The 15,613-nt window shown below is 40.4% G+C and overlaps 1 protein-coding gene across 6 annotated transcripts in view; it reads left to right on the top strand.

Annotated features, from left to right (window-relative positions):
• The first annotated feature begins 2,600 nt into the window (after window positions 1-2,600).
• ddr1 (discoidin domain receptor tyrosine kinase 1) overlaps window positions 2,601-15,613 on the top strand; it is a 79,577-nt gene continuing 66,564 nt past the window's right edge. For all 6 annotated transcript variants that reach the window (XM_061674360.1, XM_061674362.1, XM_061674363.1 and 3 more), the window contains exon 1: window positions 2,601-2,840. The gene's annotated coding sequence lies outside the window, so the exon portion shown is untranslated. The remainder of the gene's footprint in view (window positions 2,841-15,613) is intronic.

The following is a 15,613-nucleotide window of genomic DNA, read 5'->3' as shown; positions in this document are numbered from 1 at the left end:
GTACGGTCTGTGTTGCTGCTCTGTGTGTGTTGAAGTGGCAGTTGTTTGAGGGGTTACTGTATAACAAAGCTAACATCTATGCTAATTACCAGAGACAAATTCCTTGTGTGTTTCTGACACACAAGGAAGATGATGATTCTGATTCAGATTTTTGTTAGCCTGTCTATGGCGTTTTGCATTATATGTCAGCTTTAAGATAGCATTACAATAAATTATATATTTTGGTTAAACATTTTGGTGTTAAATTATACAGTGGAACTTCGATTTAACGGACTCCAATTTAACGGACTTCGGATTTAACTGACAGAAAATAGTGTGCACTTGGATAAGATTGGATAAAGTTCAACATTTTTCAGACATTTCAGACTTTTTATGTCTATTTACAGTCATTTTGTACTGTACTGGGTGTTTTTTTGGTCATTCAAAAAATGGCTTTAATTTAACGGACAATGACATTTAATGGACAACCCCTGCCCCCTATTAGTCCATTAAGTTGAAGTTCCACTGTACAATGTTTAATTCTCTTGTATATGTCAGTTTTACATGAAAGTTGAACTGGGAGTGACAAATAGCTTGCAGCAAGCACACTTTGCCCCTTATTTGGAGAATTGTGCGAGTAAAAGAGAGAACAAGCGCTAAGGAATAATTTAAAAAGTTTGTTTGATTAGTTTAAGTGTGTTTCAACAAAAAAAAAAAAAAAATGTGTTTAAAGCTTGTGGAAAGGGTAAAACTATATACATTTTTGCACGTTCTCTATAGTTCACTTATTTGGTCTGGAACATATCTCCCATGATAAACTTGGTTTTCATGTAATATATTTCGTTTATTGGGTGAAGTTGTGTCTTCTGAAGGCATTTATTTCCAACAAGTGTACAGTAAACAGTGGATCTCTGTCCCAGTGTTAATCCAAGGTGGAGCCCAGCTTCTTAATGACCTTTGTTGTCCCTGAGAATTCATGTTTTCGTCCTCCTCCTCCCAGTGAAACGGGCATGTACCAACACGTAAGGAAATTGCCGTTGATAAAGCTTTTGGCGCAAAATGGTGTAAACACACACACAGGCGGCTCTTTTTGAAACGCAAACTTCCTCCCAGTTTCTGCTTCTGCCTCGGGGTCTCATATCAACAACTCTCAGTCTTTGCAGCATCGTTGCTGTGCTTTACTGCAAAAGCCTTCAATCTGACTCATTGTAGCCCAGGGGCTGTTACGCCACCAACGCTCTGCAATAAAGTTTCCTTCACAAGCAATGGGTCCATATTAAATGCCCTAAACCAGGTGGTTTGGAACACAAAAAGACAATGTAAAGTTTATGTCAGAAAATAATAGTATACAATAACAATACAGTAATGATAAATAAACATTAAATGGAGTAACCCACAGTGGTTAGTACCTCAAAAAGATAATTTACAGTTCAATTACTACTACTACTACTACTAATAATAATAATTAATAATAATGAACACTTTAAATGGGATAAGCCAGGTTTGAGTCACTGTTCAAATAACATAAAAAAAGATACAATCTGCGGTTCAAATAATATAAAATCGAGAACACAAAAAATAAAGGTAATTATGAGCAATGATAAAATGGATAATTCAAAGTTCAAATAATGCAAAATTAAGATATGAATAATAATTACAATAAATACATAAAGTGGGCTAAACCAGGTGTTAGTAACATAAAATGTTATAAATAAATATATGATGAATATATTTAACGTTTAAAATATGATAATTCACTGTTCAAATATTATTAAATAAAGAAACTAAATAAAAAATAAAGATAAACATTAATAGTAATGTAAAACGTTGGCCAGACACATGAAGTGGGCTGAACCACTAACACAAAATGATAATTACATTTTCAAATAATATGATTAAATAAAAAATACAAAAATAAAGACGATAATATAATAATTATTATTAATCATCATCATCAACATCACATTAAGTGGGCGATAATCACATTAAGTAGGCTGAATCAGGTGGTTAATACAAAAAAAAACTTACAGATTAAATTATATTGGCACAGATCATTTTAAAAATAAATGAAAAGTGCACAAAATTATAATAATAATTCACGGTTCAAATAATCTGATAAAAATGAATTTAAAAAATAAAGAGAAATAATGCTAAAAATAAGATTAAACATATAATAATCACATTCATCATACCAAATTATGATCATTATTGTTAATAATAAACATTAATTTGGCTAAACTTGGTGGTTAGTATCAAACGATAGTTTGCAGTTTATGTTATCAAAGAATTAAAAAAATTCTGAATTTCTACTATAATTTCTACTATACTTTCTATTCTATTCTATTCTATTCTATTCTATTCTATTCTATTCTAGTATATTGTTGGTATGCAATGAGAGCTGCTGTCTATTATTTTCAAAGGCTTTTCACACACACAGTAAGTTACACTCCAAAGTTCCCGTCAGTTAACAGAGCCACTCCCACCGCAGCCTCCGATTGGACGAGTCTCCTTCTTGCATATCCAAGGAGGCACCTTGCGCTCGTCAATGATTGGCCACAGCCGGTGCAGTTATGTAAATGAGCACCTGGTGGCACCCGCTGTGGGCCGGCTGCCTCGCCAGAACCCGACTGTTCGCATTCACGGTCGGACACGAACCGTCTCGCGTCTCTTTCTGCCACATATATCGGGCACTTGCCATTTGTTTTACGACGAGTGGACGTGCTGTAAGCAAGCCGGCTCGCCAACTTTGAAGTGAACGTTCGGAGGAATTTTCGCGGACGCTTCCAGAAAACAGGTCCGAAGCGGAGTGACCAAAAAGTTTGGAGGGGTGTTGTCGCAAGTATCGGCTGGGTCTCCTTAAGGTACGCTTCCTTGATCATTTACTTCTTATTTACGGTTGCAGTGTGTATCTCGCGTGTGTATGTATGTATGTATGTATGTATGTATGTGTGTGTGTGTGTGTGTGTGTGTGTGTGTGTGCGTTGTTGTTGTGTCTGTTTGTGGCTTGGCGTCCGTCAGTCTCGTTCCGAAGCGGCTCTGGACGCCCGCCATGCACCGACCCCCCCTCCTGCCAAGCGCATATAGGCCGACCTAGGTGTAACGTTGCGCACAAATATTAGCAGCCGCGTGTCTGAAATGCTCTCACAGTGTGCATCACGTCCTGGATTTACTGCAAACTGATGCACGGGTGTCCAAGGCAGAAGTCCTGATTTCTTTGCCAAGTGTCTAAAACTACCCTTAGTCAAGTTTAGGCGTTGCCGTTCGTAGTTGACCCTATTACTAATGTGACAGTTGAAGCACAGATTGGAATATTAAGACGTCATGAGATTTACAGTGGAAAAATTTGCCTTTTTGACTTTTTGTCCCTTATACGCCACCGTACACCGCTTATTTTGCAGTGCTGGCTCTGCTGACTATATTAATGTGACAGTTAAACAACATATCGACTATTATGTCCTTACACAAAGTTTTGTAATAGAGAGTTTTGCCTTTTGTTCCTTCAAGGCCACCGTACAACGCTTATTCACTGCTGTCCATAGTAATATGACAGTTGAAACACCAATCTGACTATTGAGGAGTCATCCATTTTACAATAGTATTTTGCAGATTTTTGTCATTCAATGCTGACCATAATATCGTGACAATGGAAGCACAAATTTGACTCCTGAGACGTCATACATTTATAATGGTATATGTTTTGCATTTTTGTCCCTTCAAGGCCACTGTAGACGCTTGTTAGTCACTGCTGACTACATTAATGTGACAGTCGAAGAGCAAAGCTAAATATTGAGAAGTCGTAAGGTTTACAATGGAGAGCTTTGCCTTTTTGTTCCTGCAAGGCCAGCATATAATTCTTGTTATTCACTGGGGACCGTAATAATGAAACTATACAAAGTTGTACATTTTACAAAGGAGTTTTGCATTGTTGTCACTTCAAGGTCACCATACATCAGTTGTTGCACTGCTGGTTCTGCTTTCTATATTAATGTGACAGTTGAAGCGCAAAGGCCACCAATGAAGGCCACCATACACTGCTTGTTACATTAGTGTGTTGGTAGAAACACAAATGCACTTTTGTCCATTCAGGGCCACTGTACCACTTTAATATCAGAATCATCTTTATTTGTCAAGTATGTCCAAAAAGCACACAAGGAATTTGTCTCTGGGAGTTGGAGCAGCTCTAGTACGACAACAGAGAGTCAATTGACAGAGAACACCTTTGAGACATAAAGACGTTGACAAAAACAGTCGCTGAGCAATAAAGGGTTGCTAGTTATCTGGTAATGCAAACCTTTTTAATTTTTTTGACAATTGTGCAAAAAGATGCAACACATGCTCTTGCACTTAGAGCAGTTTAAATGACTAATATAGCAATAGTCCGGTTCAATGACCATTGTGCAAATGGCGCAGAGACGTCAAGGAATGCATGCAGTTTAAAGTGACTAGTAGTGCGATGATCTGGGACAATGTTGATTGTGAAAATGTTGCAGATACTCCTCAGTCAGTGTGCAAAAGGGGCAGATGCTACTCTGGCATGAGTGGCCAGTAATGGTCAACAACAGATGTGCAAATATAGCGTGGTGAGACTACTATAGTGAGTGCACGAGTAATATATAATTGGCCCGACAGAAATGTGACAACAAACTCAAAACAAAAAAATTGGCAGCATGTTGCAATGGAATTGAAGGTTAGCTGTTTAAGACGTTGATGGCAAGAGGGAAGAAGCTGTCTTAATGTCTGCTAGTTCTGTGAAAGTCAGAACACAAAGCCAGATAGTGTCGTAACAAGTTTTCACAATTGAAAGCTTTGCCTTTTTGTCCCTTAAAGGCCACCATGCATTGGTAGACTCACTTGGGCCATACTAAAATTTAATTAGCATACAGTTTTGACTGCCACAGATTTAGATGTGGTTCACGTCTTAATACTGCACTGCTGACTTGTTATAATACTGCTTAAGGGTCTAAATATGGTTTATTGTATACTATGTCGCTGTTTGGTAAATACTAATATATATATATATATATATATATATATATACAAGAATTAAGTTTTTTATTAAGCACCATCATAATACTGTTAAAGGGTCTTAACTATGGTTTGTGTTCAGTATATGGCAATGTTTTGGCAATACATTATAATTTGGGGAGTCCTGGCAATGGGTTAAAGCTCTAATTTGGGACATTTCTCCTCAAGAGAGCCACATTCCTCCTGAGTTTCTTTACATGGCACCTCCTTTACAAAAACAAAGTCAAACAAAAGCCATTCGTCCCTGGTGTAAAAAATGGGCCCTCCGGTCAGTGTTTAGGGTCACCACCTCCACACATCCAGGTGTAACCCCTGTTACCCTCAATACTTCAGGTGACCTCAGATGACATGACGAAGACATGGTTTTGCTTCAGGCGAAGTAGACTCAAACATATGACCTGAGCCCCTGTGGCGTTTTGTGAAAGCATGCTCACAAGTTTCAAATGAGCAGCAATTAGCCTTTTTTTTCTTTTTTGGGTGGAGACAAAAAAGTAAGAATTGAGCGTAACTCTCAACAACCCGAGCATACAGTAGCTCACAAAAGTGAGTACATCCCTCACATTTTTAGAAATATCTATTCATGGGAGAACATCAAAAATTTCATTTTCTAACAATATAAAGTAGTCAGTGAACAGCTTGTTAATTTCACTATCCCCGCAAAATAACTCAACTCACAGCCATTAATGTGTAAACTGCAGGCAACAAAAGTGAGTACACCACTGCCCAAATTGTGCCGAAAGTATCAATGTTTTGTGTGGCCATTGTAATTTTCCAGCACTGCCTTATTCAACCCTCTTGGTTATTGTCTCAATTACTACAATCAAATCATAGTCTTGATTAATGGTACTTTGCATACTATAAATAAGTACAACGGCTCGAAATAATACACAAAGTCAAACAAGTCAAATAACTCCATGGCACAAGCGGGTATATGCACGCACAATGTACCCATCATAGAGTTAATGCAATCACTCTTGCCATTTATTCAAGATGACCACCACCTAGCACAACAGAAAAAGACATCTAGAAATAATCTATTGAGCGCTGGTGGTCAATTCAAGGCCCGAGGGCCAGATCTGGTCCAACACATCATTTAGTTTTAGTTTTATTTATTGTTTTTTTTGTTGTTGTTTTTTTTCATTTTTGTGGCCAACACCATTTGGACTTAATGCACATAGTTTGTGCGCATGTACGCAGTTGTAGCTTGTAGCACTCCATCGAGATCTCCTCGGAAGGATGCATCCATTAGCCTAACCTGAGGAGTTGCATGGATATTCATGGCAGCGCCACAACCAAAGCTGAAAAGGACCCATTGCTGAGGTGGACAGCGACTGCGGCAGAATGAAAAGGAGAAAGTTTCATCCATTACTGTGAGAAAGATGACGAGAGCTGGCTATGTTGCCAGCAGCATCTGTAGCCAGCCAGCTAGCTAGAAAGCCGGCAGCTGCTCCAAGGCAGCGAGGGTTTACGCCACCGGCAGGCACAAACCCAACCTACCTTTGGGCACGGCATTGTGAGGGATCCTTGTTAAAGTAAGCCATTTTGAACTAAAAAGAAAAAAATCCAGAGAGAGGAGCGGCAGCCAAAATCTGCAGTACACTTTGAAAAAAATCATCCAAATTAGGATTTTCTCATGTCCCTGATACTTGGCTATCTCTAGCTACAGTATGTCTTCAAGTGAAGATGCTCTAGTCTTTACATATAGCGTTGCAGAAATCAAGTTGCTCCTTGACAAAGTTGCATTTGATGCAAAGGAGGAAGAGATCAGGAACATTGCTGCAATTTCATGCTGTGCTCCCCTTTCTTGGCACATAAAACCAGTAGACGTGTTACTGGCTCCTGGGTGGAAATGCCAGGCCCCCCCAAGAAGAGCTTTTTAACTTTATAGGCGTTTTGGACCCGTTTGCATTTTTTTGCCAAAGAGGATCTAAAATGGAGCCAAGGAAGAAGTATTAAATAAGGAGGGGCCCCACCGAGTTTTGCTCCACACCCCCCTCGTGGCATGCGCAGGTCACCCGGTTGCTTATTTAATGGCCATTTGGCTGCTAATTTCTCCCACAGCGTCCCTCAGGATCTGTTGGCCCCGTGTAATTGCTGTTTATGTGCTTGTGCAGACCAGCGGAGGGAACGCGGGATATGTGAAATGAGTGGAGAATATCGTTAAATGGGAGTTTGTGGACTATTATGTTATTAATGTTTTTGTTAAGCTTGGTGGAAAATTGCGCTACTTTTTTGGATGCCAAAGCAAGGCCATGTCGAGGTTTCTAGATTTACTTTTCAGCATCATAAAAACTTTAATTGTACAGGCAATGTTTTAAGAAACATTCTACTAACCCTTGTAAGTCTCAAGTGTAAAAATAAGTGTACTGTATGATACAAATCTAAAGTAAAACTACACATTCGAATAGAGTGGGGTTTTTCTTGTTGTTGTAACAAATGTCCCCTTGATGATTTTTCAAAGTCAGTGAGAAACTTGTTTTGAGAAAAGAGACAGAATGAGAGTAGTGGTTGGTCTGCCCTAGTTGATCATTGACCACAGCCTGTTTGGGGTTTTATTTGTTTCATTGTTTAGTGGGTGGTGACTTATTTCCTTTGTGTTTGTTGACCTCTGTGAAAAGACTTGAGCAGGTGTATTGGGACATTAAAACCTCCAAGTTAGAGCCTCTACAATGACTTACTTGTGTGTCATGGTTGCCTGATTTTTTAAAATTTATTTATTTATTTTTTAGGGTGGCGTGGCAGATTAACCACGCCAGAGCACACTGGCCACAATGGGGTTTTCGGTCCCAAAGTTCACCGGTTTACGTGACCTCCCCCAAGCAATCAACCGTTAAACAGCATTGTCGCTTCAATTTTCCGGGCCAGACGGTCAGGAATTTCAAGGCCGCCGAACGAACCCATCAGACTCGTGTTCCTGTCTGTCTGTTTCTAATGGGAAAAGAAGGCAATGGAGGATGGGAATCTACAGTCCTTCGTTTCTCAACCGCATTCCCATCAAGTCTAGACAGATGCGCCTTTCAATTGAATTGCCTGGTTTGGTCAGAGGAGCATTTATTGTATTAACAGTAGGTGACACGTCAAAGTGGGATTCTGTTTGTTCTTGGGGTTTTAGTTGTCAGTGACTTCTCAAATCTTCATTTGATGTTCTTATCGATGAATCTTCCAGCATTAATTCTCATCCTTTAATTACCTCTGCCAACAAGATTATGTTCGCATCACAGTTTGTTTGTCGGGATAAAGCAAAAGCTACTGATTTTATTTCCACTAAGTTGTGTGGTAGGGTGGGAAATAGTTGCATTTTGGCTGGTCAGTGAATTAGGGTTCACATCTTAATTGATTTAAGAATTTGGGATTTGATTCTTAGTTAGTTGCTTCTTGAAATTCTAGTGCTGCTGATTTGTCTATGCTTTGTTGTCTAAAGAAGTCCAACATTCCAACAGCTGAGGCCTATATCAAGGCAGACTTCTTCCAGTTAACATTATGCTACTGAATACAATGATGGTATTGGAAAACAGGAGTCCAGTATATAAAGAAATTGATTCTCCCATTCCTCAAACATATTTAGCAAATAGTATTAGATTCATTGATTTTTCATTAATCCCAAGTCGATCCATGGCATGTAGTCAAATCCTTACCAGGAATTTGCTTGTTACAGTTTTATTTTGGCATTTTCCTTCATTTGTCACTGCCACAGATAGTGGAAATTAAATCAAGCATATTGCCGCTCTCCGATGGCAACCTTGTATGTTACATTAATTCCCAGTATTTTGTTAAAAACACAAACGATTGTTATGAGACAGCTTTGCCACGCCATAAACATACATTTCATAGCCATCACTGTATGGTGTCCTTTCAATGTTTTGAAACATTGAAGCGGACTGGAATGTCCAAGTCCAAACAAGAGCATGTGGTTAAAAACTGACGAACAGAGTCGTAAATCTCTTGTTAGGTTCCTCTGGCCGTGGAACTACAAAGCGTTTCCGTTTAAATCCATGCAGTTACCATAATGACTAATTTAATGACCTCGGAGTATCTCTCGTACTTATTGTCAATTTTCTTAAAACTTATCAAAAATTGTCGACTCTTAGTTTGTTAAAACAATGTTACGGCTGTCGACATTTGGCTTGACTTTGTTGATGGCCTGAGAAAAGTGAATGGGGAGGTTTTATATTGACAAATGTATCCACTCAACCTGCCTTGACTCACATACAGGTATGAATTTAAAGTGACATCCCATTCCTAATGCATAGGGTTCAATATGCTGTTGGTCCACCCTTTGCAGCTATAACAGCTTCAATTCTTTTGGTTAGGCTGTCCACAAAGTTTAGGAGAGTGTTTATGGGAATTTCTGACCATTCTTCCAGACGCACATTTGTGAGGACTTTGTGCAGGCCAGTCAAGTTCAAGAACACCAGACTCTCTCATCCATGTCTTTATGGTTTGTGCACTGGTCCTGTTGAAAGATGAAGGGGCCAGCTCCAAACTGTTCCCACAAAGTTGGGAGCATGGAATTGTCCAAAATCTCTTTGTATGCTGAAACATTCAGAGTTCCTCTCACTGGAACTAAAGGGCCAAGCCCAGCTCCTGAAAAACAACCCCGCACCATAATTCCCCCGTCCACCAAACTTCGCACTTGGCACAATGCAGTCAGACAAGTACCCTTCTCCTGGCAATGGCCAAACTCAGACTCGTTCATCAGACTGCCAGATGGAGAAGCGTGATACGTCAGAGGAGAACGCGTCTCCAATGCTCTAGAGTCCAGTGACGGCGTGCCACACCACTGGATCCGCCGCTTTGCATTGTACTTGGTGATTTATGGATTGGATGCAGCTGCTCGGCCATGGAAACCAATCCCATGAAGGTCTCTACACACTGGTCTTGAGCTAAATTGAAGGCCATGTGACATTTGGAGGTCTGTAGCGATTGACTCGGCAGGAAGTGAGCGACCTCTTCGCCCTATGCGCTGACCCCGCACCAGCAGTGTACGTGGCCTCCCACTTTGCGGCTGAGTTGCTGTCATTCCCAAACGCTTCCACGTTATTATATTACAGCCAACTGTGGAATATTTAGGAGTGTGGAAATTTCACCACTGGACTGGTGGTATCCTATCACAGCTCCACGCTGGAATTTACTGAACTCCTGAACGCGACCCATTCTTTCACAAATGTTTGTAAAAACAGTCTACATGCATAGGTGCTTAATGTTATACACCTGTGGCCATGGAAGTGATTGGAACACCTGATTCCAATTGTTTGGGTTGGCGAGCGAATACTTTCGGCAATATTTGTGTGTCTTTAAAGGACGAGTCTGGTTGTAATAGACATGCAATGGTAATGTTTTTTTTTGGGGGGGGGGGGAAAGCAGAAACCTTGAAGGAATCACACATGGTGGAATCCCACTTCCAGGATGACCTGGCTGAAATAGATGCTGAGTGGGCAAAATGAATCACGATATGATGCTGTACTATGTTAGCTTAAACAGCATGAGTCCATTTAATAAAAATAAGTGTCCCAGGGAGGTGGCTCTGGGAAATTGCTTCTCCTCAGGTCTTGTCCCCGGTCAGTTGATACAGAATCCTCACAGCAGCAGCCTCACCGCCACCTAGTCTGCTCGCCGAGCAGGAGAGGAGGAGGGCGTGGGGAGTAGTAGCAGCAGTAAAAGAGGCCAAATTCTAGTTTATTTCTTGACATTCGCATTTATTGTATTATGTTTCTACAATACAGTGCTATTTTTCTTTATTGAAAACACAAACAAAAAAATGGTAATGGTTTTTGGGGACTGGAACGAATTTGATGGCATTTCAATTCATTTCAATGGGAAAAATTGATTTGCTGTGTGAGTAAATTACATTACGAGTTTGGCGGTACAATGTTTTCATGCTTTGAAGTCATATGTGACTAATAATGTAGTGGTTCACTCGCCTGACTTTGTGTTGACAGCATGGATTTAATTCCCACTCAGTGACAATGAGTGTGGATGGTTATCTGTCTAAACAGTATAGTGCATGTGCCCTGTGATTGACTGGCAACCAGCCTAGTGTGTAGTCTTCCTTTCGCTTGAAGTCAGCTGGGGTAGACTTGAGTGCACTAATGTCCCCGAACAGGATAATCACTATAGATGGTGGGATGTATTTATTTATTTATTTATTATTATTATTTTTCTTTTTCTCCCTTCCCACCATCTAACTTCTAACTGGGGTCCTTCTTCATCTTGTGTATTTCCCTTTTGAAGCAGCGCTATATGATTCATTCATTACCACACCCACCTCTCCTCCGATCTTCCATTGGGCTCATCGTTTTATCTGTTTTTCCCCGTGCCATCAAGGGATGTTGTGATGAGATGGCGTCGACTCTACTCGCCTGTGCGTGCCGAGGAAAAGCTATTTTGGCTTCTGAGCTTGACTTCAAAGAATTTGTCATTTGTCTCCTATCATATTTTGGCATGGTGCCTCATTTTTCACTCAGGGCCCCGCAGAAGAGAACCACCCCCACACTCTTCCCAGCCCTGCATATGAAATTCGATATGAACAAGATGATGTCGTGCTCTGCTAGTCACAAACCCTCAGATGAAAACCTCGACATTTCAGGGATTATTTGAGGGACTGAGTCTGAGTAAGAATTTACTTACTGTACAAAAAGGCACAAATAGACGTTTGGACTAAATTGTTGGCACCCTTTTCAATAAAGAATCACAAACCCACAATTGTCAGGGAAATAACTTCAAACTGATAACATTGGATTTTGACAAGTCACAAAGCTTCTATCTAGGAAACTGTCCAAAGCAAAAATCTTACCTATTTTGAAACATGGAGGAGGCTTGGTTATGTTCTGGTTTGCCGCATTCGGCACTGGGTGTCTTGATTCTGTGCAGGGTACAATGAAATGTCAAGACCATTAAAGCATTCTGGAGTGAAGTGTCCTGCCCAATGTCCGACAGCTTGGTCACGGGTCTTCGGACCGCATAAAAACCCAAGAATGTCCAAGAACAAAACATTGGACTGGTCTGAAAAGACACTTGGAGCAGAACTAAACCCCGCAAAATCTAAAGCAAGAATACATTGGATGTGCCAGCACTAGTCAAAACACAGTACTGTGATTCATTTTGCAATAGTGGAATAAAAATTGAACAGGATAACTGTGGCAAGCTGGCGCCATATTATACAATTTTAATCAGTGACAGCATAAGTAATTAGATGGTTTTCTAATAATAATATAAAAAATTTGCCATTAAACAAGATTTTGAGATGGTTTTGTGTTGATGTTGGCCATTTAACAAGATTTCGTGATGGTTTTGTGTTGTTGGTTCGCAACATTATAGAATGGCATTATAAGGTACAGTATGATACCAACTTCAATGAGGCTAACAGATAGCGGCTGTTGCAAATCAGCCAGGGTTCTGCCTGACAGCGAGGATGTGTAGCTTTCATTGCTGCAGATTTACTAACTGTATGGTTTTCTCAGTAAATAAAGCTAGCTAATAAGCTGTACCTGGCGAATACACATCACATTCTCTCAAACTGACATTATCGTGAGAGTGAAAAGACCTAAAGATGATCACCTCCGTAAGGGAATAGATGCTATGTTTGACATTTTTTTTTTGACTTAAATACTACTTTGTAGATTTAAGTCAACAGTAGCTGATAAAGAAAAGTACATTTTAAATCTAACACAGTTTTAACATCCTGGGTTTAGTTCCGGTTTAACACACCACAGGATAATCGGTCAGGATAATCTTTAAGAGACATCTATCAAACCTTTGCTGACTTTCATCTAAAGGGAGGGAGAAATGCTCAAATTCTTCCTGATTATCAGTATGTGTGTACCACCTAATTTATACATCACAGCAGACTCTTGACACCGAGATGATGTGATTGCGGGAGGCATTCTGGAGCGACTCGCGCTGCCAAGTGTCAGACAGCTTGGTCATGGGTCCTCCAACAGCAACAACATTTGACTATTCTGAGCTAATCTGAAACGGAAACAGCCCTAATCAATTAATTATTATGCTCAATCCTACTTTGACACAGTGTTTTTCTAACTTTGTGTTTTTTCAGTGCAAGAACATCACTTGCTTTTGAGTAATATATGTTCCAAGATTGAGATAACCTAGCCCTGCTCTTCATTAATGAATGCCTTTAGGGGCCTGCCAGTGTGACTTTTTGGAAAAAATGGTTGAAAGTGATGCAACTTGAGCTTGTCTCCTTCCCTTTGCACACATTCTTTGTTTTTTTAATTTTAATACTTGTTCATCTACTCAAGACCTCACACATACACGCAGACCTCGTGGCCCAGTAACACGGGTGTGAATCACGGTAGGCTACTGGCAACGTTGGAGCTGTAGAGTAGTTGGAACATGGAGCTAAGTCGTGCTCGCCATCTCAGTTGAATAAGCCGCAGTACGTTTTCCTCCAAACTGTGAGTGGGCTGATCTGTCTTTGTGCCCACGGGTGGGACTGGAGAGAGAGAGAGAGAGAGGGGGGGGGTGTTGATGGTGGTGGGTGTCACATTATCATGAGGAGCTCATCGTGCTCTGTGGAATTTAAGTCTCTTTAGAAGGGGGACTGTGATTGAGGTGTCAGCCTGTGGCCCAAGCTAAGCACGTCTGGAAAAGTTCACACTTTAATGTTTCTTAATGGCAATTTCTTTTCCTGTGTGAGTGATTCTAATGAGATGAAGGAAGGCTACATGCATACTAATATTTAATATCGGAACTGTTTATTTATTAGTATTTTTTTAATTAAATCTCTGATAGATCACACACGATGAGGAAAATAAAATCACCATGCACCAAAAAAAAAAAAAAAAAAATCACCTTACTGATCTTGTAGTGTGCATGCGTGCGTGCAGTGAACTTGAGATGACTAACTCAGTACGCCACAAGCATATCTCCACAGACAGTGTCCTCCCCAAAACAGATGTATGTAGTACCAAGACGGACCTGTCAGTGGCAGCATGGTGCCACAGGGCATGCAGACTGCTGTAAAGTACAAAGAAGAAGGAATAGTCCAGACCCTTCTGCAACAGGTGAAAATCTACACCATGGAGTATTTCTTAGGGTGTGATTTTACCCCTCCCACATGCTTTAAACATATTTAAATTAATTAAAATGCACTTACATTTATCCTTAAAAGTTGGACTTTCAATAAATTTATTTTAAGAAGGGGGGGAAAAAAAGCAAAATGAGCTGTTAAGAGGAGGGCCCTGGTAGGGTGTGACTTAGGCGAGTTTGCGTGTGAGTATCTGGGCGTGACCTGTGGCCGACAACAGTGTGCTCATTGTTGGTGCTTTACTTTTCTCCTGGTGTTCATTAAATGGCTAAAAAGTACATTTGCGGCTGGAGCTTTCCTTTCCCTGAGTGTCCCTGAGTGTTACAGAATGTAAATAAGTATATTGTAAAAACCCAAACGATCGAGTAAATTAAAAAAAATATATTTTAAAAATGCGACATAGCGGATGAGCAAATGATGATGAGCCATGATATAGCGAGGCAACACTACAGTAGAAGAAGCAATAGAGGTTACTGTTGATAAGATATTAAACAGGTTCAATATTTACAGTTGTCAACCAAGCAGATTGGGGAGGAAAGATCACTCTTGACACACGCCACACGACAGGATAATCTGTCACAATCATGTTTGAGACATTAGACAATCTCACACCTGCTGACTTTGATTCAAAGGGAGGAAAAATGCTTGATTCGTCCCGATTATTGGCATGTGTGTATTACTATTAATAATTTATACTGTATCACACAAGGCAATTGAGCGAACATCAGATCATAATTATGATCAGAATCAGAATCATCTTTATTTGCCAAGTATTTCCAAAAAACACACAAGGAATTTGTCTCCGGTAGTTGGAGCCGCTCTAGTATGACAACAGACAGTCAATTGACAGAGAACACCTTTGAGACATAAAGACATCGACAAAAACCGTCACTGAGCAATAAAGTGTTGCTAGTTATCTGGTAATGCTAGAATACCATTTTTTTATTTTATTTTTTATTTTTTTGACAATTGTGCAAAACGATGCAGAGTCCTCCTAGCATTTAGAATGACTCGTATAGGAATAGTCCGGTGCAATGACCATTGTGCAAAGGGCACCGCGACTTCAAGGAGTGTATGCAGTTTAAAGTGACGAGTAGTGCGATCATCTGGGACAATGTCGATTGTGCAAATACTCCTCAATCAGTGTGCAAGTGGGGCATGAAGAAGAATCACCTTTTTATTGTCATGAACATGCATTCATGCATGCACACGAAATTTGTTCTCTGCATTTTACTCATCACAGTGAACACATACACGTTAGTGGAACAAACTGGAGCAGGGGGCATCTGAAGCACCCGGGGAGCATTTCGGGGTATAAGCGCCTTGCTCAACGACACCACAGCCATGAGTCCGGGGGATGTTGGTGGATGGTCCAGGCGGGGTCTTGAACCTAGGTCCCCCACGCTGAGAGGCGATGATCTTAACCATTGGGCCACGGCTGCCCACTGAGTGGCCAGTATTGGTCAACAACAGATATGCAAATAGTGCAGCGTGGCGAGTACTACAGTGAGTGTACAAGTATGTACAATTTCTCCGACAGAAATGTGACAACAAACTCGAGAC

This window comes from Phycodurus eques, chromosome 4 (genome assembly GCF_024500275.1).
Source record: "Phycodurus eques isolate BA_2022a chromosome 4, UOR_Pequ_1.1, whole genome shotgun sequence".
NCBI lineage: Eukaryota > Metazoa > Chordata > Actinopteri > Syngnathiformes > Syngnathidae > Phycodurus > Phycodurus eques.
Note: the sequence above shows the minus strand (reverse complement) of the source record. Positions and strands in the feature narration are given on the sequence as shown.